This window comes from Pantherophis guttatus, chromosome 1 (genome assembly GCF_059756535.1).
Source record: "Pantherophis guttatus breed Tessera chromosome 1, ASM5975653v1, whole genome shotgun sequence".
Classification (NCBI taxonomy): Eukaryota; Metazoa; Chordata; class Lepidosauria; order Squamata; family Colubridae; genus Pantherophis; species Pantherophis guttatus.
This window is the reverse complement of record NC_142063.1, coordinates 139,411,600-139,438,945: the sequence shown is the minus strand read 5'-3', so window position 1 is coordinate 139,438,945 and position 27,346 is coordinate 139,411,600. Positions and strand designations below refer to the sequence as shown.

Below are 27,346 nucleotides of genomic sequence, written 5' to 3'. Positions count from 1 at the left end.
TTTTTTTGAGGTTACTTTCAGGTTGGTCGTGGGAGAAGGCCTACTGCTGGAAGTGCTGAATTGATTTTTTTCCCCTGTCTCTTTGATTGGCTACTCAAATATCCCCAAAGAGAACAAGAATCCTGGGAATAATTCCTTCTGGATGTCTTCCCTTGGGATCAGAGTGAAGCATTGGGACCCTGGAAGATGACAGACTGTGAGTGAAATCCTTGTGTGATGGAAGAGGAGACATTTGCATACCTCTTGGGAAAATGTATGCCTCAAGGGAATTTCACTAAAATTCTTTCTTTACTCCAAAATAAATTTCAACATTAAATTCTCCTTCATTAAACCAGGTAAAAAATTGGTATTTAAAAAAAAAAAACCTAGGGTTTTCCCTTATGTCAATTTCCCTTATGTCAATATCCTTTCCTTTATGTCAATATCAGATGGCCTTGGCTATAATTACTAGATTTGTATCCTTAGCAGACAAAGGCAGTATCCTAACCCCATTTCTCATATTTCTTTTTCAAAAAGCAAAAGTTTGCAAGTTCTCCCTGGGGTATCACCCAATTCTTTGCCAGAACAAGATGATGCGCAGGATCCCAAAAGAGGAAGGTGCTTTGCATAACCTTTGTTATGTACTACTTTATGTATGTGGATATAAATTTAGATTATTTGCTTTCCAGCTGTTTGTTCTCATTGTCTGTCAATATGATAAGGATCTGTCAATATGATATGAATCATATGAATCATATGAATCATATGATATGAATCAACTTTCACCAGGAAGTATAGGAGAACCCCCCTTCCCAATTCCTTGCAGTCCAGATCATAGCTGCAGAAATCCTGGCCCACATGGATATTCACCACCGAGCCTGGAAATTCTAGAAGGTGTGGTTGCAACACATTTGGAACCAATAGACTTCTAGTATAACTTATTAGCCAGTATAAACATATCTGACTCAGCAGGCTTACCCCTAATTATGCTGTTGAACTTGCTGATTGGGTTCACGCATCATGCTAAACCAGCTCTCCTCAACCTAAAGGCCTTTTGGATGTGTGGGTTTTAATTTCCCAACCAGCACTGCTAAGAACTTTATGGGATGAAGTCCAAATACGTAGAAGTGACCCAGAGCTTTGTTTGATTTTGCCTCCAGCTATTATAGGAACCCAGGCTGTGCCTTTTGGAAACTATGATTTTAGGTTAACCCAGCCTATGCTGATTTAGTCAACAAAACATGGGTAACAAACCATGATTTGAGCACAAGTTCAAGTGCTTCACAGTACATTCTGATAAACAGTTTCCTACTGAATTGGACCCCTGGCCCATTTAGTCTCACAGTCTGTTCTCACAATGGTCAACCAACTGCACAAGGAAGCCTCCTTCTCACTCAGCAGATCGCCATCAGAGGCAGTCACCCTGTCCTTAAGGCTAAATAAGAAAGGAGATACATGCTTTTGAGACAGAAATTCAATTCACTTGCTTCTGAGTAAATAAATATAGGATCGAAGTATCAAGTTTTAAAGAAAACCAATGGCCCTACCCTTACATTCTCTACTTTTGGATTTGTAATCATGACAAAAGAATGGTATTAAAAATGAAGGGGCAGGGGAAGATTACCTGATGAGTTTTTGGAGATTTAGAGAGATTTATGATGCATTTGATAATAAGATTCAGAGACTTTTTTAAAAAAAATTGCAATACTTTAATTATTATTTTTGCACGTTTAAATCGACATGTACCACAGAGTGTACCGTTCGATTAAAAGAACATCTAGACAGCTCTCTAGTTTGGGACACCCATAGAAATTAAAAGGATCATAGGGAGTTTGACATTTTGCAAAATGAAGGAATAATTAGTGCACCATATTGGGTTTTTCCCTTTTTAAAAAGATTGCTCAAGCAACCCTTCTGTGGCTTAGCTGGAAACAAAATTTAGGCCCTGTTTCTATTGTATTTGCTCAGAAAAAGATAATAAATGAAAGAAATCATAATTAACTCTCTCATTACCTAGGGTGGGACTTTGACTTCTGCTATTTCTAGAGGAACATGTATTCCTCAGTTACAATGCCCCAACATTGCATTAATTGTAGGTGACATTATACAAACACATTATGTGCACTTCCATTCACATATACGTAGCTTGGATCATGGATCATGCAGATCCATACCGATTGGATTTTTAATACCTACGGCAAACTATAAAGTACAGAGCTTCGGCTGAGGAGCATGGACACGATTCCAACTTTAGAAGAAGCTCAGTGAAAACAGAGAATTTATATGTGTCTTTATTTTTTGGAACAGCTCCACTCTTTCTCTCCCCTCAAATACTACCAGATATCGTGCCTCTTCTTCACACAATACATTTAGAAATAAGCAATGAAACCCCATCTCCATCATTCTGGATTTTCAAGGTGGTGCCAGTGCATGGAAAAAGCACTCCTTGGTTCAAAATCTTACCACACACCATCACACTTTTTAAAATGTTTTTAATTGTCTGTTATTGTTTTAATCATGGGGCCAAATTTATATATATCTTTTTAATTGTATTTTAATGTTTGTAGTTTATGTTTTTACTTGGCTGTTCACCGCCCTGAGTCCTCAAGGAGAAGGGCGGTATATAAATTTAAAAATAAATAAATAAATAAATAAATAAATAAATAAATAAATAAATAAATAAATAAGTAAGTAAGTAAGTAAGTAAGTAAGTAAGTAAGTAAGTAAATAAATAAATAAATAAATAAATAAGAGAGCCTTGGATGATAAACACACCATAGGGGGGAAAAAGATATATATATAGGATTCCATCCCACAAACCAGCCTTCCAATTCACTTATTTCCCAACAACATACATATTTTGTTATGTTTTTCTTGACAGAGGATAACCATTTGGGGACCCTCCAATTTCACATTCTTTTTTCATGAAGAAGTACAGAAATATTTTTTGTCATTCTAAACAAGGACATGGGAACTTGCTCTTAGCACAACTAGCTTAAGAGTGTATTTTTACAATAATATGTTCTCATTCTTCCTGTGTGTGTGTGTGTGTGTGTGTGCGCGCGCATACACACATGTCTTCAAGTGTGTGTTGGTTCCTGGCAACTTCCTGGGCTAGTTAGTCCCTGCAGTTTTCTTGGCAAGAATTTTCAGAAGTGGTTTGCCATTACCTGCTTCTTAGGACTAAGAGTAACAAGCCCAGGGTGACCAAATTGGCTTTGTGCCCATGGTGGGACTAAAAGTCATAGTCTCCTGGTTTCTAGCCTGGTGTTTTAACCTCTACAACAAATGCTCTGTCTCTCTCTTTCACTCTCATTTTCCTTACAAATGAGTTATCAGAGTTGTAGTGACTTACATATCCTCCTGTACTATACTATCCTGACCTTTTTAGTATGCTAAATTTTGAAAGCCTGACAAGCCTACCTTTGCTTTGCAAGTTAGTAGGACTGTCGTGCAAATTGAAGAACAGAGAAGATGAGTGAGCTGAGATTCACGGGCATGCTCTCAAGTTGCTTTGTGTTTTAAATAATTGAGCATCAACCTGTCACTTGCATTTCTCTTAAGGACTCCATTCTTCTTTTCCTGGCACCCAGATAGCAGGGATCTAAAAAAAAAAATCCATGTAGTTTCAAGATGTAATAAAATGGCATATAAGCTTACAGCTCAGAACTGAAGAGCCTGTTAAAAGCCACCCTATGTGATAAAGGTAATTGCCTACAGCAGTTTGGAGTTTATGGGAAGCATAGTCCAAAACTGTATTAAGCCATTAGACTGCCTAATTGTGTTCTAGAGAATTAAATGTTTCCAGAACAACTCTAGAATACTGTTGCCAACATTTGAGGGAAATTATCCAGGAAATTATCTTCTACCAAGTTTTTATTTAATCTAGGTCAGGATTATATGTATGTATAATAGATGTGTATGTATGTATGTATGTATGTATGTATGTATGTGTGTGTGTGTGTCTGTGTGTGTGTGTGTGTATAACCAACTCTAGGTAAAACTATAATATGAGTTGTCAATTTTTGAATAATGTACAAACCCTTTCCTTGTGGCTTGTACAATCTCATTTCTGATGGGGATGCAAAATTATTTTTCAGACTGAGATTCATGCTTGTTCTTGGAATAGTTAACAGAGATGGACAAACAAGTGGTTGAAATTAAGAAAAGCAATATGAAATTAATCTTGTGTCATCAACTTTTTTCCAGCTCTTATCATGGATTGCTTTCTCCCGTTACTCCCAAGTTACACCTCTCCTGCGCGAGCTGCACTGGCTGCCGGTGGTCCTTCGGATCCGCTTCAAGGTGCTGGTGCTTACCCATAAAGCCCTTCATGGCATGGGCCCAGAGTACTTGCAGGACCACCTTCTACTGGCCTCCCACCGCCCAGTGCGCTCACATAGGACTGCCCTCCTCCGGGTGCCATCAGCCAGACAATGTCGGCTGGTGGTGCCCAGGATGAGGGCATTCTCTGTGGCCGCACTGACCCTCTGGAACGAGTTACCCACTGGGCTCCGGACGGCCCCTGACCTCCGCTCTTTCCGCAGTGACTTGAAGACATGGCTTTTTCAGCAAATCTGTTTGGGAGCTATAGTTTTAATTTGGGGATTTAAATTGGATTTTTAACATTATTTATTGTCTTGTTTTATTGCTGTGAGCCGCCCCGAGTCCTTCGGGAGAAGGGCAGCATATAAATATTATCAAATAATAAATAAATAAAATGATCTTATATTCTTAACCAGGTCTTTCAAATCATCACCAGTGTCTGTCTGTCTCTCCCTCTCTCCCTCCCTCCCTCCCTCTATCTCATAATTCTAAGAACCAGTTTTGTAGAATGGCTAACATACTGGTCTAGAAACTGGGAGGCTGTGAGTTCTAGTTCTCCAATGGGCATAAATACTGGTGGGTACCTTTGGTCAGCCCAACCCACCTCACAGAGTTCTTGGTGTGGAAAAACAGCAGATGGGAACATAAAGTATGTATGTTGCCTTGATCTGGCCAAAAATAAAGGTAGGATGCAAATTATTACTTTATAAACAAATTTACGTAGCCACCCAAGACACACATAGGGGACTCCAGATGGCTTGCAGCATTTAAAACACACCACATAATAAAAATCCATAAAAATCCCACCCCACCCCTCCACATGGCAGCAAAAACATTGTGAAATCAGCCACTTGATCAGCTCTACCTCCATTCATGGTCCCAGAGCCTGCTGACAAAGCCACATTTTTAGGGCCTTTCAGAAAAGCAACAGGGTAAAGGCCAGCCATTTCCCCCAGGGGAATGTTTCTTTCTTCCTGTCACATGACAAATCAATACTTCATGGCTTCTTTCAGCAGGATTTTTGGTGACTTATCAAAGGACTTGAGAGCTAAGCTCATTTACCTCTGTTTTATAGCTGAATATGTATAATTGTATTCAACTGTGGTTATTCAAGGAACATCTGTTCAAGAAACCATGGCGTGAGATGTTACATGGGCCTGGCCACCGATGGGAAATGATACTGAAGGATTGTTAGGGACCAATTTTACATCCATATTTAGATTCATTAGAGATTCAATTGAATAACTATTCTATGGAATTTACATTTATCACAAAGCAATTGTCCTTTAATCTACACTAATTTTTTGTATATCACTTGCTCTAACCATTGGGAAATAATCGTATATTGTGGTTCAGTTAAATAAAATTGATTAAAGAAGCCACCATTGCCCAGGTTCACATATTGTTCTAACCATAAAACAATTAAAGCAGAACCGAGTACTGCTTAGTGCAACGTCTTAAACCAGCCAATATCCATAACCCATAAAAAGCTTCATGTACTTTATATTCTGTATATTAAGCTAGAGTGTACAACTGAAGCATGAACATGTTCTCTTTTTTTCCCCTATTAGTTCCCAGCTCATATTTACAACTTATACAGTACAATCAGCAATAAGGGGGGCTTTGAAAGACATTTTTCTTCATTTTGGGATGGGAACAAAATGAAACGTTGAGATTTTGGGTTTTGCTGCTTAGATAAGTTTGTTGTTATAGAATAGGCTAGCACATATTAAGTACATAAAAGTAAAAAGTTGAAGCTGTAATGTTATGTTTTTCTGCTGTGCTAAGGAGTCAGAAGTGAATGTTTTTTCCCCTTCTTCCTATCTCCTTTTTCCCTCCCCCTTTCCCCCACTATTTTCATTTCTGTTTTATACTTTGATAAGTTTAATGAAAAAAAATTATTAAAGACATATTTCTGAGATGAGCAATAAACCTTCTGTAATATAAAGAAAATATGTCCCCACCTTAATATTATTTCTCAATCACCAACACTGTTCAATCTGAGCTCTTGACACTTAAGAATCAGTTCTCTTTCATCAACTTACTGTTAAGACTCTTCAGAAAAGACTTCTCTTGATACAACAGTAGCCTACTTCTGTAACAATTGAGGATGTTTGACAATGTGTGCCCCCCCCTTTTATAACTAGTCTTGTTTGCTTTGACTTGCAAATCAACACTGGGACTTAATTCAGTTTAATCAGCATAATACGGTACCCTGGGCTGCCATATTTTATAAGCAAACAGTACAGGCACAGCTGTGTTCAAACAGGTTCTACTATAAATCATATAAGACATGCAACTACAGCTCTGGGGTTGATACCTTTCATTTTGCAACCAAGGTCTTTCACAGCTGAGTAATAAAAAAGAAGAACCCCAGCAGATTGCAAGTCCCCCCCCCCTTTTTTTTTTTATTTTCAAGCAAAGAGAAGGCACTTGTTGGATTGCTATTCAAGCTGTGGTTAATGTAGCCTTCTGGTGCCCTCCAGATGTGTTGGTTTACATTTTCCAACGTACCAAGTCATTCTGGGGATGGTAGATCAACACATCCGGAGGGCACTTTTTTGGTGATAGTGACTAGTTTATATATTTTACTCAATCATAGTTTGCCAGTAGAAGATAACATTTGTAGTTTGGGGTTGAAAAGTGGAGTCCTTGGTTGTTTTCTTGCAGACATTTCATTATCTGTCTAGGTAAGATCAGTACATTGATGATATTGTGTGGCTGGATAATGAAACATCTTCAAGAAAATAATGAAGTTCAGAGACCACTAAGGACCCCATAATCATAATTTGCCTAAATATGGTTTAAAAAGAAATCACATGGCTTAAAATGTGCAGCTTCACATGTCATACTAAGCCATCTCTCAGCTCCCAACAAACCACAATATATCATGATGGATGAATTAATAATATAGAGAGATTGTTGTAGAGACATGAATCCTTTCCCTAACCTTACCCATAACCCATCCTCTAGATCTGAAGAGATAGGACATGGGAGATGAAGTGTTAAGGATCCTTGGGTTTATTTCTCATGGATTATTTAGAATACCAGGTGCCTGCAATGTTCTTAGCTAGCTGGAAGTAGAGAAAAGATGAATCATTGTTGCAGCTGTGGACAAGAACCCTCTGGAAACTATAAACTAGCAGCATTGGAAGGTGGTAGAGATCTCAACTTTCTTGGAACTCCTTTTTGTGTGTTTATGTAAATATCAAATATTTACTTTTAGGGAAAAAAACTCAGATAAGATGATTTCAGTTTAGTCTGTGGATACTCACAACTCTTAGCTTTACTGTTTCTTTTGCCTTGTGTTGAGTGTTCTGATGTTCTGCCAGGGTGAGGGAAGTATTCTATTTCTCTTGAAGGTGGTAGGGAGGAGTGATGATTAAAGTGTTGCTAGGAAGGTCCAGTTTCAGGGTAATAATCCATAAAAGAAATTTACTTTGCAGGGTTTCTGGATTACTTGCAGGAGGTTACATTATTTCATCCTAATGTACAACACCTTGACTTTTTGGAGTAAAAGAGAACTATAATGACTATCTTCTGGTAAGCAAAGATGTATTGATGCAAATATAAAGATCTTAAGGCTTTTTAATTCCTAATTAATTTTCTTGGTTAACTAAATGCCATTTTGAGGGGGAAATAGGCTCATTAGTGACTAAAATAGTCTGAAATTTTCTGGCTCAACAAATTGGAAGGACAAGTTGGAGAAGATTGAACAGAACAAACTGCTTCTCAAGTTCATAAAGAATAAGACCTTTGGACTGACTTGAAACTACAAAACTTTGATTTTAAACATATGCCTTCATATTTTGATTTTTTTCCTTTACTTTAAAATCGATCTATAAAACTAGTAACTTTATACATCCTCTTGTATAAATTTGTGTGGTCTAATACCTAAAAGCTACAGAATTTAGAATTTTTCCTGTATAGATGAACATGGCTATCCCTACATTTTAGGGATTTTTTTCCTGATTTCTGTAAAAGAAAGAAAGAAAGAAAGAAAAAGGATAGTTATACTAGCCAGACATAATAAGGTCAAGGATTTTATTGGTTTAGTTACTAGTAATAAAGTGACTGGGCTTCAACTCCAATATTCTTGGTATTCTTGCATACCATTTCATGGTATAGTAACAAGATCTGACTTTTTCTTGGAGATCAGGATGTTACTGGGTGCCTGATGATATGTCTGTTCTGGGTTGTAAGATGGAATTGCCAGGAGCCTTTTTTGAAAAAGTATTATGCCTTATTATTTTTGTATTTTATCCATTTATGATTTTGTTGACCACCCAGAGTTATTTGGCTAAAATGGGTGGCTGTATAAATGTGCTATATGAACAAAATAAAGGTTTTCAAAGTCTAGTCATGAACTCTCCAAAGATAGCCATATGGTCACTGTTGGAAAAATAACATGATGCATCAGGTAATGCATATGTTGTTCTTCTGTTCATCAGAATCCTTTTTAATAACTTTTGCTTTTTCATGAGATTGGCAGAAAGCAATAGAGCTACATATAGTACTACATGAATTCTAAGTTTTATAGTTCTATAAAATGTCCTTGTTTAGAAATTTAAAATGCATTGATGGAATGTTTTCTGGGCCTTTCAAAATTTCAGTTATAACCCAACATCTTTGATATAATGAATCTATGGAGTGTAAGCTTGAAATTATTTATTCTGGTCCTTGTACTATTGAAGTCTAGATTACGAGGTATTATAACAGTGTTACTTTTAAAAACAGTATGCATGATTCCTTTCAATGGGTTTATGATCTGATTAGAAGCCACAGGGGTTGCAAATAGCAATAGCACTTAGACTTATATACCGCTTCACAGTGCTTTATAGTGCACAGTGCTTTATAGTGCACAGTGCTCTCTAAGTGATTTACAGAATCAGCATATTGCCCCCAACAATCTGGGTCCTCATTTTACCCACCTCAGAAGGATGGAAGGCTGAATCAACCTTGAGCCTGGTGAGATTTGAACTGCCAAATTGCAGGCAGCTGGCAGTCAGCAGAAGTAGCCTGCAGTACTGCACTCTAACCACTGCGCCACCACGGCTCGTATAACTCTAGTCTTCCTGTGAAATTTATTTCCTGATCCGGTTTACCCAAAAAGCTGACAGTATCTTACCTTGTACAGCTGTGCCACTGAGGCAAATGAAGATGGCGCTTCATCCATAAGCATCCCAATGAGGAAAATGGTCTCAAATTTTGTAACATGAGCATAAGATCTGAAGCTCTTTAGGTAGCAAAACATGTCCCTGTAAAGGTACATTCTGATGATATTTATTACCACTAATGATTCAGCAAAGTTTTACATTGCTGTTCAACACCATGTGCTTACATAGTGCTGAGGCCTTCCATATGATCCTCCATTGGCAGGGCAAGCATTGCCAACAGAGAATTAAGATGAATGAGGGCTGCATTATACAAAGTGAGTCCAGCAAGTATTTTCTCCCAATTTAGAGGTAGGAATTGCCTGAAGGGTCCTTGGTGCTCTCTGATTTTCTTGAAGACATTTCATTACCCAAAGTAGGTAACTTCATCAGTGCTAGTAAGGAATGGGGTTTGCTCTCTGTTTATATTCCAGTGGCCTGCCCTGTCAGTGTTGGTGGGAATGGTCTTGGATGTTCCTTGGTTGTGCTGTTTACTGTTAGCTAATTTGGCAGTTCTTTCACTGGGGTACTGTTTACTTCTTGATTGTTGGTTTGATGTTAATCTTGGAAATAATTAATAGTCATCTGGGTTCTGATTGCTGGTGTTGTGTGTGGTCTTTTTGTTCCCTTTTTGGCTTGTTGATTGTCTCTTTTGCACAGTATGCAGATATTAACAGAACAGAATAACAGAATTGGAAGGGAGGACCTTTGAAGGTCTTCTAGTCTAACCTTCTGCTCAGGCAGGAAACCCTATACCATTTCAGAAAAATGGTTGTCCACTGGCACTGATGATGTTAACTAGTTTGGGTAATGAACGACTGCAAGAAAACAACCAAGCTCAAACAGCACCAAGGACCCCTCATTTCAACCCTGGTCTTCCTAAGGAAAATAGTACAGCTGCAATGTTTGGATATCGGCATATGCTTCAGGGAAAGAGTTGATGGCCTGGGTGTGACCAGAAGCAATGAGTTTATCACAAACAGTTTTGAAAAGAATATTATTAAACCAAATCCAGTGAGCTACATATTTCTGAGTGGATGGCCACTTTTCTCAAGAAAAACTCAAGATGGCTATACACAAAGGCAAAATCATGTTTTAACCATTCTCAGCATGCCTAATAATCAAACCAAAAGAAAAGGTATATTTTGAATATATGGGAAAGGCATTTATATAAATGACTTCTGGACATTATCTGCCTTCCAGTTTTGATCTAAATTTAGATGTTGTAAGTTTATATTACTGGTTGGAATTCATTGTTGGAATGTATTTCTATACTGTAGCAACAACTACAGTAGTATTCAGCCAATAGATGGCAGTATTTACAAGTTTGGATCTATGGTAGATACTCTATGTTCTAAGCAGAGTTTTCTGTTACAGAAAAATAGTAGAGCAGTAAAGCACATGGTGACTGTACTCTTTGTTTGCTCTGTGTGATGATTTATATAAACATAATTTCTAACACTACTGTGACAAAAGCATTTATTTCAGTTATTTGTCTCCAATTTGATTTTGTGCGGAGTGTAAAGTTCTCACAAATCAGAGTGTATTCTTGTCTTTACCTTAGCTACAAAGTGATAAAGGGGTGAAAGTGGATGTGCTCTCTTTAACCACACAATCCACTCTAGCAGTCTAAAACTTCTCCAGTTTTCTGTCCTTTACATTTCAAAAGAATTTAATTTCTCTTTTTGGTTTTCTTCTGAATTCATATTATTATGAGGTGGCAGAACATACTAGTTTTCTGGTACTGATCTCTTCATTGTACAGTCTCCCTGGCTGACCTTGCTTCACATATTTAAAAAAAACAACAACATTTAAGCAGTTGCTACTTGACATTGTCCCTCTTCTCCTGTGGGCCCAACTGACCAACAAGAGCCTCCAAAAGCTGCATCTAATTGATGTTTCACTCAAACTACAAGTTTTATTATATATTGTCTTCTGGTACTAGTTCCAGACCAGCAAAACCATTCTTACTCTCACTTTACATTCCAAACAGAATGAAAATACACTCTTATCACTTTCTTGAGGTCTTCAATGCATTTTCTGGGCCCTTGGTCATTTCTAAAAGAAAGAAAGAAAAGCATGTTTAACAGAGGGAAACTGTCTTGGTACACCATCTCAATTGCTTCTGTTTAACCATTTTGTTGAGAAGTGAGAAGATAAAATGATAGTCCTATCATCCAATGGGCGGTTTTCATAAATGCTTCTAACTATGGTTGGGGAATGGAGACGGTAATAAACCAAATGTTTATGTACTTTTTAAGCACATAAGAATTCAATGTAATTGAAAACCATCATGATTCTTTTCCCTTCTCTGGAATAACCATGTCACTCCTCCACACAAAAGGTAAAGAAAGGGGGTGAAAATCCCAAGAACTCAGAATATTTGTACACCCACTTGTCCTCTGCCAAAATGAAAGTGGGAAACATATCAATTTTTTTTGCCAATTTGCTTGTTGCTAAATTAAGCCTGTTTTCCTTTTTATTACATTTTAGGAGGTGACTATAAACATACTTAATGTCACAGTCTTTTATTGGTTTTGTGTTTTCTATTTCTTGTTTATAATTGTTTTTATTGCATGTAAAATAATAAAAACAATTATTTTATTGCATTTGTCAAGGGTACTGAGCCGCTAAGAGAGTAAGCAGCCCTTTTTTTTTTTTTTTTTTTTGCTAAATAAATGAAATCTCTTCAAAGGAACTGCTGGAATCAAGGAAGCTAAGAAGCCAGGAGGATGGGAGAAATAAAATTGACCACTATTAAGTTCTGCAGAATTTCACTGCTGTAAAAAGGAAGGCCACTCACATGTGTGCGTGTGTGTGATTTGTTATATCTGTTATATCAACTCAGTTATATCAACTGAGAGGAAATATATCAGCCCTGCTGAGCAATGGGATCCTATTTCCCATTGTTTTCAAACTGGCAGAGTTTATCAGAGTTGGAAGGGACCTTGTAGGTCTTCTAATCCTAAACCCTATACCATTTCAGACAAATAGTTGTCCAATCTCTTCTTTCAAATCCCCAATGATAGAGCAGACACAACTAAAGGCAAGCTGTTCCACTGATTAATTGTTCTCTCTGTCAGGAAATTTCTCCTTATTTCTAAATTGCTTCTATCCCTGATTTGTCTATGGAGGCTCTCAGTCATCCAGGTCATGGTTGACCCAAAAGTGCTTTTTCAAGAGGCAAGTGGACTTTCTGGTTTTTCTTTGAAGACGTTTCGCTTCTCATCCAAGAAGCTTCTCCTTTCTTCTTATCTGCTTTCAGGTCCTTTGGAGAAAAAGGTTGTCCCCTATTCACACAATTCTCCTGTGAATGTGCTCTCTGTTTCTATAGCTTTCCTCTTGCAGCTGCTCATTTCATAACAAAATTCAGTGGCGCTTCATGATAGCCTGTGTACCTGTAAGTCAACTTTTCTCCTGCAATTGCCCTGCATTTGTACAAAAAAGGAAAAATGTGTTTTCCTCTTTGACCCAGACAGATGCACATCACTGTGTTACAAAAGCATGTCAATTGCTGTTACTTAAGAAAAGGAAGGGAGCACGAGGGTTGTGGAGAACCCTTCATCCTGCCAGCGAGTGAGCACAGGTAAATGAGATGCTTTGTGCCAAACTCAAACACTTAACACCATTTACTCAGCAATAGCACGATGTACCACAAGCTGAAAAGTGATCATCCAGGCAGCAGGAAATGAAGAGGTTAGGAAGCACTGTAAAGAAAGCTGCTGTGATGTTAAGGTAACAGATGTGGTGGAAGGATTTGGACTGACGTTGCAAATAGGAGTGAAAGAGAAATGGATTGATTTCTTCGTAGAGCTGAAATTAATCGCACTTCACCTCAGTCTGTGCATCATAGTCAAGCATTCATTTCCTCAGAGGACTATTTAGCTTTGAATTGGGTGTCTTCTGCCCAAAAAATCTGCCCTAGATGCTCTATAGGACTCAAACCAATTACAGTTGTCAAACTTGTGGCTAACAAACTGAATGTTTGTCAGAAATGCTTTCGGCTCTGCCCTATGTAACTCTACACATTTCTCTGATTTTTTTAAATTAGAGAGATGGAGCTTTTCACTTCTTTCCTTAAATCAAGAGGAAATATTACAAAAAAAAAACAACAGATTTTTTTATTATTATTTTTAAAGGATAGATGTATGTTTTGACCACACTATTTTTAGGTCTGAGAAACAATACACAACTATTGGTTAGCAAATTAAATGTTAGTGGGGGCAAAGGATCTACTTTGTAATATATTCCATTCTAAAATATATCAAGATGTTTTCTAATAGTGAGCATTGGAAAGTTAATACAGTCTTCTATACCAAAAAGATTGCAGATTGTCTTCATTTAGTGACCCCTCACACATGGCTCCATTGGCACAGCCAAGCTGCAATGTGATTCATAGAAGGGTAAAAAAAGAGAACTAACCCGCAGCATTTCAGAAGGTGAAAGACATGTTCCAATTGTAATTTTATTTTATTTTATTTATTTTATTTTATTTATTTTTATTTTTATTTTTTTTATTTTATTTTTTATTTTATTTTATTTTATTTATTTTATTTTATTTTATTTTATTTCATTTCATCATTTCATTTCATTTTATTTTATTTTATTTTATTATTTTATTTATTTTATTTTATTTTATTATTTTATTATTTTATTTTATTTTATTTTATTTTCCCCATTTATTTTATTTTCCCCATTTATTTTATTTTACATTTACATTTTGCAACCGCCCATCACTTTTACAGATTCTGAGCAGTGTACAATAATATATTTAAACAAACAATATATAAAAGTTAACATTGATAAAGAGGCAAGGATGGCTAAAAACAATGCTAAAAGTTAATTAAAGCTGTGGGGAGGACTTTCACAGCATTAGTCTGACCCACAGTTGTATGCTGCGCTGTGCAGTCCCCAAGCCATGTTCTTATGCCTTTTTGGAAGGCCAGGAGAGGGAGGTCCCATCTCGCCTCTGTAGAGTGTTCCACTGAGAGGTGGGGGGGTAGAAATGGCTGAGAAGGCTCTCCTCTTGGACCCCACCAGTCAGAATTCTTTAGCTGATGGTGTCTGCAAATACCTTCCCTGCCTAACCAGATGGGATGAGCCAATATGAAGAGAAAAATTTGGAAATACAATGTCTGTCTTTCTCTCTGGGGAGAAAAAAAAAATCCAATCTGTTTTCTATCTGGATGGCCACCAAAATGTCTTTCCAAAGATTAGCATCCAGTGATGTCCTGAATCCCTGCTGACCAGGCCATTTAACTTGGCTCCTTTGTCCCGACCACCCCGGTTCTAATAATACAGCCCTTCAGCTTTTCAGATGTATCTGTTGTAATGGAAAAGTGCTCCGAACTTCAAATCAAGAGTCAGGCTTCTGAGCTGGCAAGGCGAAGGCCAGCCGTGGCTCCAGTGCGAACACTGAGCCTTGAAACAGGAAGAGGGGATTTACATAATAATTATCTCCAATGGACTTGGACAACTCACTCTCTGTGCCATCGCTGCGGATGATTCCCCTGTACGCTCCTAAAAAATCTGTCTAGCTAACGAGTCCAAAAATCAAACACCTGTGTGTCAGAGCGAACAGCTGCACACTTGCTCCTGCTTTGCTGTCAGGCGAAGAGGCCACATGCCAGTTGCTGTACTTGGAGTATTTGGGGAGGGCAATCCATTAGAGAGAAAACACCGCATAATTAAGAAGCAACATGTTTTCAGCTTCCTGCTGCCTGATTTTTTTTCTACCCCTTTTTGTTTAAATGTCTGAGGGTTGTTGTTTTTTAACACGACAACCAACCCAATTTGTATGGTAGGCAGGTTCTTCCTTCCAAACGGGGCTGGATAACTTTTCCCCAAAGCTGTGACACTAACCCTATTCCTAAATGTAATAAGATTGCCGAGGCAGGAGCATTCTGAATCGGGACCAAAGAATGACTAAACCCACCCCTTCCCCCAAATCTTTTTTTAAAAAAAGAATACTCTCCCAAAATCTATACTGGAAATCATTCCAGCAAGATACAGATATTCAGGTTTAATTTCAGCATCTTCCAAAAAGCAAGGCTAAGGAGAAAGAAATAATATAATATTGACACAATTTAATGTCAATGGCTTTGTGTAGTCAAAGGAAATGCTTTAATTCATGTCATTGTTAAAACTGTACATCGCTATAGATTTGAGTTTAAGTGCTTGCTTTAAATTGTATTTTACTGTCCTTTAAAAGAATGCCTTCTGAATGAATGTTGTCATTCTTCCCCCCCCCCCCACCACCTTTATGAAGAATTGATGCTCAGGTTTTTAATTTGTCAAGCATAAACTCTGGTACCTTTTTGTCTGCTCTTAATTCCCTCAGGGCTACCTATAGTTGTCTTCCTGCACACTGGATCACCAGGAGTGGAAGCCTGGAAGGAAGGGGGGGAAAAAAAGCATCTCTCTAGCCATCTTTAATTCATGTGATTAAAAATTCAAAAGGAGCCCTTGTACCAGCTGTTAAACTATGTTAGTAAGCTGTAATTCAGAGTTCAAATCCCAGCAAATTGAAGGTTAGGCTAACAGGATCATTCAGTGGAACTGCATCCTATCGTAGCAACTGGAACAGTAGGTGGACTGTTTTATACATGCTCATTTGCAGCCGATCAAGTAACGATGAGCAAACACAGTGCACCGCAAAACCTTGCCACTGGATTTGATCTCCTCCTCCTCCTCCTCCTCCTCCTCCTCCTCCTCCTCCTCCTCCTCCTCCTCCTCCTCCCTTATTTTCTTCTACAGCCGGCTTTCATCCCTCCGAAAAGAATGGCAGACAAAACTAACTGTGGGCTTTGTTTAATTTGTGTGCAGATAGGAGCAGAATAAAAATTAGCAATGGAGTGTTTTGTTTAAGATTATCTGGAACCTGAGAAATATGTGTTTCATCTCTGCGACTAATTAGTTTAAATAGAACAAAGGTGGAATGAGTTTGATGGTCTTAACTCTAATGCACTTTCCCCTTCAACTGCACGGAAATTATCTGTATGAGATGAAAAAAAAGGGGAAAAAACCCATGCTATTAGCACAGTTTGACTTGATTATTCTTTACTCAAACGGCTCCCAAGATAAATTTCTGGGAAACTTGCACTGCTATTCCGCATCTTCATTTATTTTAGCCTTTCCAAAAGGCTTTGTAACTTTGGTTACAAAGAAATGATGGCAAGAGGTCTATTTGGCAAACAAATAAAGGGCACTTCGGGGCTGCCCCACCCAAAGAATAAAGGCACAAAATGTCTGCTGTAGTTTTGTGTAAAAGTTCTTCCAAGAGAAAATAGCGTGCCCCAGAGCACATTTTGCCGAGCCATAAATCCAGCCATTATGGTTTCTAAACCAGGGTTCGTGGAAGAAGGCTGCACCTTTCCTTCCAAACCATGGATCACACTTGGCTATTGAATAACATGCTGGTGGCCATCCTGCAAATGCTAGTGGAGAGAAGACCAAATGTAAATCTTCTTTTATTTTACTCACAGGATATGGCATGAAACTGGAATACGAAGGCTAGGAGTACTCTCTCATCAGAATTTAAATATCCTTTTAAAGTGTCTCCATGAAACCCTTTTGGCAGCCTTTTGGAACAGTGTGCAAGGTTTCTAAGAGTCCCATGTGAGCTTAGCCTCAGGTCATCCACACCTGGTTTATAGCTCAATGAACTTATCAGCTATGGTTTATTCAGTAGACAAACCATGACTTAGCAACAGCGTCCATGCCCAGCTGCAATGTACTGTTACCTAATCATTTTTCCGAGATAGCAAAACTAACCGATATTATCATATCTCTGTTGGACTCTCGTTGAACTTCAGAAATGTTCTACTCCGACACCAAGTGCCTTCAGCTATGTTAAGAGCATAGTCCAAGTCCAGTCAAAGGTTCATAGCATAAAGTTTGGAATATTCTTGTAATGTGGTCAAAGTTCTAGAGATAAGGCTACTTTATCAGAGGATAAAAACAATCAAGGATTGTTTTCAAGGGACACAACCATCCAGCTAAGGATCACAAATGTTGTCCCAGAATTCAGTCTTTTGTCTCAGAATACTCTTAGTTGATCCTAAAATGGAATTGTGCTTGCTGGCTTCTCCAAAAAAAAGCAGGTAATCTGATAGTGGAAATAAGGCACTCATCCTGGAAACCTGGCATTCATTCATTCATTCATTCATTCATTCATTCATTCATTCAATCATTCAATCTTTCTTTCTTTCTTTCTTTCTTTCTTTCTTTCTTTCTTTCTTTCTTTCTTTTCTCTATTCTTCAGGAACTCATTTATGTATTTTCTTATTGGACTATCCAAATCTCCAAGGGTTGCTAGCATTTTACAACAAGAAGCATTAATAAATATATAAAATTAAAGCATCCACAGTAAAGACTTAAAAAGAAGAGGTCCATTTTAACTGCCTTCTGGAATGCTATGGGAGACAACTTGATTAAGAGGTGCTAAAATTCTTGCAGATTCAGTTGCTGTATCCTTGCTTCAGAGTCTAAACCCTAAGTTGAGGGAGGCAGAACCTTAGCCAAGGTCTTAGCTTCTCCAAACTACCCTTGTCAGTGTCTTCATCCTGCTGTTTCTCAGGAGAAGACCCCTCTGAGGGGTTATGAAAATAAAAGAGAAGGAGGCAAAGCAGTGGATTAATCAGATGAGCAAGAAGCTAACTGACAGGTTTGATTTTGGATTGAATACTACAAAGACTAATGTTGGATTTCTTACAGGCACATTGCTGAAAGCTGATGAACCCTTAGAGGAGGAGGATGTCGTTTGACTAACAGACCTTTAACACTTTCTATTCAATGAAGAGGGACACAGTGGCTCAGTGGCTAAGATGCTGAGCTTGTCGATTGAAAGGTTGGCAGTTCAGCAGTTCAAATTCCTAGTGCCGTGTAACGGGGTGAGCTCCCGTTACTTGTCCCAGCTTCTGCCAACATAGGAGTTTGAAAGCACATAAAAAATGCAAGTAGAAAAATAGGGACCACCTTTGATGGGAAAGTAACAGCGTTCTGTGTGCCTTTGGCATTTAGTCATGCTGGTCAGATGACCACGGAGATGTCTTTGGACAGCGCTGGCTCTTCAGCTTTGAAACAGAGATGAGCACCGCCCCCTAGAGTTGGGAATGACTAGCACATATGTGCAAGGGGAACCTTTACCTTTACCTTTATTCGATGAAGAGATATGATACACACAATCTTGTTAACATGCCAGGATTTAAACTGTCTATGTAGATTACCATGTTGCTCTCAATGTTGCAGCCAATATATTCTGACTAACTTCTTGTACTTGGGATAAGAAGGCATTTGGGTTTCTTTTTAATCAAGAATGATCTATTAAGAAACATTCATTCTTCTCTTCTTCTCACCACTTTGTAAAATACTGGTCAGTAGCCTATTTTTATTTTATTGAGAAAATCCATATGATCTCCCAACTTATTTTTAATGATTCTAGGCAGCTTACGAAGATAAACCCCAGTAGAAAAAAACAATAACCTCCCCTTACCTGCTTGGTGACAGCAATCAAATCAGCAACTTGATGGGCTCAGTATCATTCTGAGATCCCAAGGCCTGTTGGCAGAACCATGTCTTCGTGGCTATGTAAAAGAATGTCAAAGTTGGACCAATCTTATCTCTGCAGAATGTTTGTGAAGATGGAATAGAAAATCCATAAAATTCCACTACAGTTTGTGCTTGCTTTGCCATGTTCATATGGTAGTTACCGAAGCAAAAGTAACAATGCATTTACAAATACGCTATGCATATTATTAAAAATACAAACTGTTGAAAATGTCTTCATCTCTTTGCACTTTTGAACCTGTTTTGACCACTAGGGCAAATGGAGAGAGATAGAGAAGGGGAAAGGTCATCATACACTGAACCTGTGTGTTTATTTCTCATCTGATCTATTGTTAATTAAATAGGTTCTGTCTTTAAGGGGGGGAAAAGGATACTTTCTGTTTGTTTTTCTCGTTCTTGTACTCATTGTTTAAAAAGAAATGAGACATTTTATATTCCTGTACCTTTTGCTTCGAATCCAATGAAGGTCTCTTAGCTTTCACTGATTCATCATTTTGCATCCAAGACAACTATACTACATTTTTTTTCCCTTTTCAATGGAAATTTTTGCTCCATAATTACTCATTATTCCTTTTGCTCTCTGCTTGTTGTATGTTTAGAATAGCAATACAATAGCCCTTAGACTTATATACTGCTTCACAGTGCTTTACAGCCCTCTCTAAGTGGTTTACAGAGTCAGCCTATTGCCCCCAATAGGGTCCTCATTTTACCCACCTCGGAAGGATGGAAGGCTGAGTCAACCTTGAGCCTGGTGAGATTCGATCTGCCAAACTGCTGGCAGCCGGTGATCAGCAGAAATAGCCTGCAGTACTGCACTCTAACCACTGTGCCACCATGGCTCTTATCAGGTCCGTGGCACAATCACATCTGCTAACAAAGTTTTTAGTTTCCCTGAATGTAAAATTTTGCAAAAAAGCTTCATTTCTAAAATTCCCATGCCAGTGCATTGCCAGAATTTGGTCTCTGAATCTGTTGCCATAGTTTGGGCTACACTTCCTTTCATTTTGTACAAATTTTGAAAAGAAAAAAATCAACATGGGGTCATTGGCAAAAATAACACACATGTTATTGTAAAAATAGCCTATTTGGACTGAAAAAAATCCACACGACCACATGATGGCATCAAAGAGGTACAGAAAAGTGTAACTCTTTATTGCCATCCTATGGTTCTTCAGAGATTTGCAGCTCAAATATGATATTCCTAGTTAATACAAATGTCGTATTTTGCTTGTCTGACTTTTGCTTGTTCATTTCCCCTAGCTGCCCATAATGGTTTTTATGGGCTACCATAATCTAGAAAAAACAATGTTGAGATACTGCTGAAAACATACACATAAGGCCACTGGGGTCCACATAGTCTGGATTGCACAATAACCCATTAAAAATCAACATTTGCAACCGCAGATAGCTTGATTAAAATCCCCGCTCTGATACAAATAGCATCTGGACAGCTTTTTGCATTACATCTTTCTGCATAAAATACCTGGGGTGGAGAGAAGCAGAAAAAGACAAAGGTACACAGAAGATTTGATTATGCTTTGGGTGCGGCACTATTCATTTCACGAGATTCAGGGAACTACACTATTGCCAAACCTGAATTTAAACAGTATGTTGTTTTTGAGAGCTGTAACACTGATGATGAACAAGTCAGTATTCTTACATAATTAATCCAGCGTGAAAGAAGGAACTGCAAAGCCATCCAGCGGTTTTAAAATAACTCAATCATTTATAAGATTCCCCAGAACTGTGGGCTTTAAAACATGAAGGCTCAGGAAGTGCACACATCCTAGCAATGAGCAGATTGCATTAATTCTGCAAATGGTCTCCGAAGCCAGCTTAAACAAGCCAGCTTGCACAGGGCAGAGACAGCTTGGTGATTTCTTAAGAAAGAGTTTAGTGACCCAATCATTTTTTTTTAAAAAAATATTATTTTGTTTCTCTTCTCTCCGTTCCCACCTCCCGCCCCGTGACACTTTAGGATCTGTAAATACCAAGAGATGCCTTTAAACAAACAAATGCATGAAAACACTCAGGGAGAAGTAAGAAAGTCAATGTCGGAGAAAGAGTCTTGCAACTGATGAATAATGGAGACCTTAAAACAGCCTATCGTAATAATGCTATGACTGTGAAAGCTTTTTACATTTTACTGTTTGTTTAGTCATTAGCCTGGTTTCATATTGACCTGAAATAGTGAAACACAGGCATTATCACAGCTGATAAAAGGCAGCTGCGAGTCTAATGGTCAAGTAAATAGCTAAAAGAAAAGCTTATTTAGAAAAAAAAAAAAACCTCTGGAATGTCACCCACTCTGATCTTGATGTGTTTCTTCTTAAAAACATTCCTGCTTTTCCATCATCTTTGCCTGCAGTCACACAATCTGTTGCTATCTGTTTAAGAACAAGAAGTCTTGTTGCTGGTATCCTTAAGATTTATATTGACTGTTTCCCTATGACTATCATTAAGTGTTGTACCTTATGATTCTTGACGAATGTATCTTTTCTTTTATGTACACTGAGAGCATATGCACCAAGACAAATTCCTTGTGTGTCCAATCACACTTGGCCAATAAAGAATTCTATTCTATTCTGTTCTGTTCTGTTCTGTTCTGTTCTGTTCCATTCATTCTTGCAGATACTGTATATTCCTCTTGCTCTTTCTGCATAGGTAGTCCTTGACTTACAACAGGGTCCATGAGCCAGTACTGCTCCGCAGCATGGCAGAAACCAGGCCATGCAAACAAGTGAAACCCTATCCATGGGATGAAGGCAGCATGTAAAACCATGGCCCTTCTGGTTTGTGGAAAACCTCTCTCAAAACCTCTCTTACACTGTAACCACTGGTGGCCAAAAGATTGGGAGCCACTAACTTATAACCATCAATGAACCCAAAGTTATTGTTGTTAAGCGAGACAATTGTTAAGTGAGTTTTGCTCTCTTTTATGACCTTTCTTACCACAGTTGTTAAGTGAATTGGTGCAGTTGTTAAATTAGTAACACGGTTGTTAAGTGAATCTGGCTTCCCCATTGATTTTGCTTGTCAGAAGGTCGCAAAAGATAGCAATAGCAATAGCACTTAGATTTATATACTGCTTCATAGTGCATTACAGCCTTTTCTAAGCAGTTTTCAGAGTCAGCATATTGTCCCCAACAATCTGGGTCCTAATTTTACCGACCTTGGAAGGATGGAAGGCTGACCTTGAGCCGGTCAGGATCGAACTCCTGGCAATGAGCAGAGTTAGCCTACAATACTGCATGCTAACCACTGTGCCACCATGGCTCATGGTCACTGCAATTGTCACAGATATGAGCCCATTGCCAAGCATCTAAATTCTGACCATGTGACCATGGGGATGTTGCAATGATTATAGGTGAAAAACAGTCATAAGTCACTTTTTTCAGTGCCATTGTAACTTTGAATGGTCATTAAACCAAAGTGTTCTAAGTCAAGGACTATCTGTATCAAAGAAATGGTCATCACAGGCCTTCATCAGCATGCCATTTTTCAATTCTTCCCAGAGTAAGCAATGATTCTTTTGTAGAGGGAAATTTATAGCGTACATGTGAATTATACTATGGGCATTTCCTTCCACAGTTTACTAAGACCTTGTTAGTGTGCTATATGTGCATGCACACACAACCACATAAATATTTTGTACGTACTGCTTTTCAAACATAATCTTATTTCTTCTGAACTCAGTCTAAGGAGTGTTATTCAAAATGACAAGGAAAGAGAATTCCAGTATCTTTTCTTTTCTTACCAATAACTGTTGTGTTTGGTTAGCCAAAGCATCGAACAAACTCCAGTTTTCCTACAACGGACAGTTTTATGGAGCCAGGACATATTTCTAAAAGAGGGTCAATCCACCTCAGATAATATATATTCCCCTTAATTTCGAGTGATTGGGGAGTGGTGCAAAATGGAGCTGAAGATGGCACAATAGCCCTACCGATCTATCTATTAAATCTGGCTCTTTCTCTTCCAGCTTTACATGTATTTAAATAAGATAGAAATAGGCTTCTGAAAATTTGAGAGCAAAAAAATTCCTTTGAACTTCTCTGGGGGAAAATCTCCGTTGAGTTCTTAAAGGCAGATATTTCTTGGTGTCAATAGGAGCATCGTTACTGAAAAAAAGCCCAATGGGAAGAATTCCCTCATGATGACTTCTTTGGGGACTGAAATGAATCATGGGAAGTCATTGCTGGTTGCTAGTGACATGTTATATAGCAAAAGAAGATTTCATGCACATACGCCTTGCCTTTTAAAAGCAAGGAAATTGCATTCTACCTAAAGGTAGTCCTCGACTTACAACCACAATTGAGACAAAATTTATGTTGCTAAGCAAGACAGTTCTTAAGTGAGTTTTGTCCCATTTTATGACCTTTCTTGCCACAGTTGTTAAGTGAATCACTGCAGTGGTTCAGTTAGTAATATGGTTGTTCAGTGAATCTGGCTTCCCCATTGACTTTGCTTGTCAGAAGAGCACAAAAAACCAGTCATAAATACATCCCAGTTGCCAAGTATCTGAATTTTGATCATGTGACCATGGCGATGCTCTAAGTGTGAAAAACATCACAGGTCACTTTTTTCAGTGCTGTTGTAACTTCAAATGGTCACTAAATGAATGGTTGTAAATCAAGACTACCTGCATTTTTTTTTCTGGAATATTGATCATTAAAAGAAATATCCAAAATAAATTCCCTTTCATCAAATTGAATGAGAACTATTATTAATAATTAAAAAAAATCTGGCACTAATATAAAGGTTCTCAATTAGATGATGACAATTTATTAGTCAAAAATATTTGGCTTATGCAGTCGTCCTATGTAGATATATTTGTTTTTCTATTGCAGGACAGTTAAATGTTGGTTTTTTGAGCTGGTCTTCACATGACAGCTGTTCTTTTCATTCCACAAAGATAGGTGTTTCCACTGGAACAAAGCTAGTTGAGATAACTTATAGTAAAGCCTGTGACTCCAGGAGGAATACACAGAAGTAAAAGAGGGCAGAGTAAATATTGTGAAGGAGAAGAAAGCCTTAAGAAGGAGGATGTTGCTTTTGATTTATCTTCCAGTTAGGCCTAGCACAAAAATAACAATGATGGTTTCAAAGTCATCCAAATGTGGTTTTCAGTTTGGCTCTTCTTTTATTAAATAAGTAAGAATCTGTTGCCAAAATTATACAGAAAAATATAAACAGGATAAATTATTCAAAAAACAGAATGAAGGATTTAAAAGGTATCCCAGTCTCCTCAAATCCTCCTTTCTTGACAGAGGAGTTGATGTGTCACAGAGGGATCTCCAACACGTCTTATAAGCAATTCACTTTCTTGACGTAACAGAACTTCCTCCTAAATAACTATGATAATAAATCATCCAAAGAAGTTAATGGGGGTGGGGGGGGGGGAAGAGAAGGATTTGAAAACTTTCTTTTTCAGCTGCTGGGTGTTAACAGAAAAAGCCAGCTATGTGGGGACGGGGGAGTCCATCCATTTGGGAATGGCCTAATACATTTTGTCTCAGTAGCTGCCAGCTCCTGGCGGACATTGTCTTCAGACTCTAAAGTGGGTTAGGGCTGGTTGGCTTGGATGGAGACTCCAAGAAAAATCAGGGCTGTAGGAGGTCAGTAAAAGAATATCCCGGAAGAAAGCAAGGACAAAGCACTTTGGGTAGCTGCCAAGAAAACAATATGGATGTTTCTATGGAGTGTCCAGTTTGACCTGCAGCAGACTGACCTTTACTCATCCATGTTTAATAGCTGTCGCAAGAGTTACAGAATGCATCTCCAAATTTCAGCTGTTGAGTTGCATGAATAGATGGCCTCACTTCTACCTTTTCCAAGAGTTATCTTAAGAATCCCCATCTTTCCACATCTTGCATTTCAGGATGGCAACATTCTCCCGCTCCTAAAACACTTGCCTTTGGAACCTTCATACATTTTTAGGCTCCAGAACTCCTAAAACAATAGTTGAGTTCCCACAAGATGCTAGGTTAAAAGCGATTGGCTCATATGTGGCTCAGGGTGTTGTGTGACCCCCCCCCAGATAGATAATTAATTATGAGTTACCATGGAAAAGAGGATGTCCCCTGCAAGTACTGTTGTATACATGTAGCATTTTTATGCCTTAACGCAGGGTGAACTTTACAATTGCAACACACCCACTCCTTCTGTGTATTTTACTGCATCTGCAAAGAATCTGTATCTGTCACTTTGCTTACAGGAGCTGACATACAAAATAGGTTGTGGATCCAGAACCAATTCAATTATCAGAGATGCTTTTTTCCCCTGGAGACCTGGGAAAGAATAGTTTTGGAAGTTCCTACAGCCACTTTTCCTTCCCGTACTGCCCAGGAATTCCTTTCCACCAAGAACAGATGTTTTCTAAGGCAAATTGAACTCGCCTAGATCAAAGTCTTCCCCAAAGATTTTGTTCCAGTTTATCTATAAAATAAACCTCAAGACAATATTCCACCAGTGACTGGTCCAAAGATATGCAAACAGCTTTCATGGCTGAATGTGGGTTTCAACATGAGTTTCTCCAGTCTTGATCCAACACCCTAACTATAGGATGGCCCTCACATATCAGATGGCTAGTGAATCACAGTATATTGCAGCTGAGAAAATTCCACCTCTTTTCCTCCCAGCTACAATATATTGTAGTGCATTCCCTGCCATGTTAAGATTGCAGCTAAATTCAGAGGCAACAGATGCCAACATTACTGATAATAAACAAGTCCCAGTGCTTCGTCCCTGTGAGTTTTGGCTCCACTACAGTACTGATCATCAGTCATCTTAATCCAATGTTGGCTATGTCAGGTTTGATGTAGTCCCTACATCAATTTTACGGGAGAAATCTGTTACATGAAGTTGATGTTTGACTGGGCTGGCTCAGATTTTGACAGGAGTTACTAGATTTGTATGTGGCTGGCCAAGCTGAAACAAATGAACATCAGGTAGAGGCCTTCTTGCTTAGGAATCTTCTGGTTCTGGATTCAGCCCATTCATCCATTTAAGCCATTGAATACTTCTACTCAAGCATATCTTTTATATACTTCCAATGCCAATTTAGACTTTTAGAGTTGTATTTTCTTTTTGGACTCTATATATGTTCCAATATATTTGATTGTTCATCATTATAGAGTTCTTCCTTGCTCCTGCCTCCTATTTATCCTGTTTTGAGTTTAGTTCTTCCCAAGGGTGAAATGCTACCGGTTCGGGCTGATTCGCCGAAACCGGTAGTAACAAATGTGACTGGTTCGCCGAACCGGTAGTAAAAATGCTTTAAAAAGTAAAAAAAAAAAAAAAGTTCCGACAATGGCGTGGCACAGCTGATTGTCTGAACTTTTTTTTTTTTTACTTTTTTTAAGCATTTTTTTAACTACCCATTCAGGCAATAGATAGTAAAAAAAAAAATGCTTTAAAAAAGTAAAAAAGGGTTCAGACAATCAGCTGTGACAATCAGCTGTGCCACGTGATACTTGGAACTTTTTTTTTTTACTTTTTAAAGCAATTTTTTACTACCTATTGGGGGAAGTCCATTTTTGCTCCCAGGAGGCTTCCCTGAGCTAGGCCAAAATTGGGGTGAGTGGGGGTCCATTTTTGCTCCCAGGACGCTTCCCTGAAGCCTGCTAGGCCAAAAATGGCAGATGGGGTGGAAAGAAAGAAAGAAAGAAAGAAAGAAAGAAAGAAAGAAAGAAAGAAAGAAAGAAAGAAAGAAAAGAGGGAGGGAGGGAGGGAGAGAAGAAAGAAAGAGAACAAAAGAAAGAAAGGGAGGGAGGGAAAAAGGAGAGGAAGGAAGGACCACAAACCTGGCACTAGACGGAGCTTCAGAGGATACCTTGAAAAAGCACAGCAATCAATCCAGGGCTGGAGGGGACCTGGAGGTCATCTAGTCCAACCCCCTGCTCCGGCAGGACATTGTTAAAGTGAGTTTCTGTATTTTGACCCCCCCAGTCACATGACTACATAGCCACGCCCACCCAGTCACATGACCCCGCCCCCCCAAGCCATGCCCAGCAAGCCATGCCCACAGAACCGGTAGGAAAAATTTTTAGATTTCACCACTGATTCTTCCATGATTTCTGACATAGGCCTGATTCAAACAGTATGTTAACATATAATTTGCTTTGCTTGTTGTTGTAGGAGATGACCAAGCTGAGCCTGACGGAGGAGTCAAATGCATCATAAATCATGAGTCCCTGCGTGATCTAAATCCAGCCTACCTTGAATGCCTCTCTTATCTCCTGCTCATTTCCCTTGACTGCTAGTTGGTCAGATTCTTGTAGAGAGCTTAAGCTTGCAATAAATCTTTGTACTCATTTGAA

At 38.5% G+C, this 27,346-nt stretch overlaps 2 long non-coding RNA genes across 2 annotated transcripts; one reads left to right on the top strand and one right to left on the bottom strand.

Annotated features, from left to right (window-relative positions):
• LOC132710638 (uncharacterized) lies at positions 1-27,346 on the top strand. Its single transcript, XR_015733669.1, has 2 exons — positions 1-335; positions 27,165-27,346. It is a non-coding gene; the product is annotated as an uncharacterized LOC132710638 (long non-coding RNA).
• LOC117674704 (uncharacterized) lies at positions 11,351-19,040 on the bottom strand. Its single transcript, XR_004593955.3, has 3 exons — positions 18,952-19,040; positions 15,772-15,847; positions 11,351-11,516 (listed from the first exon to the last, which is right to left on the bottom strand). It is a non-coding gene; the product is annotated as an uncharacterized LOC117674704 (long non-coding RNA).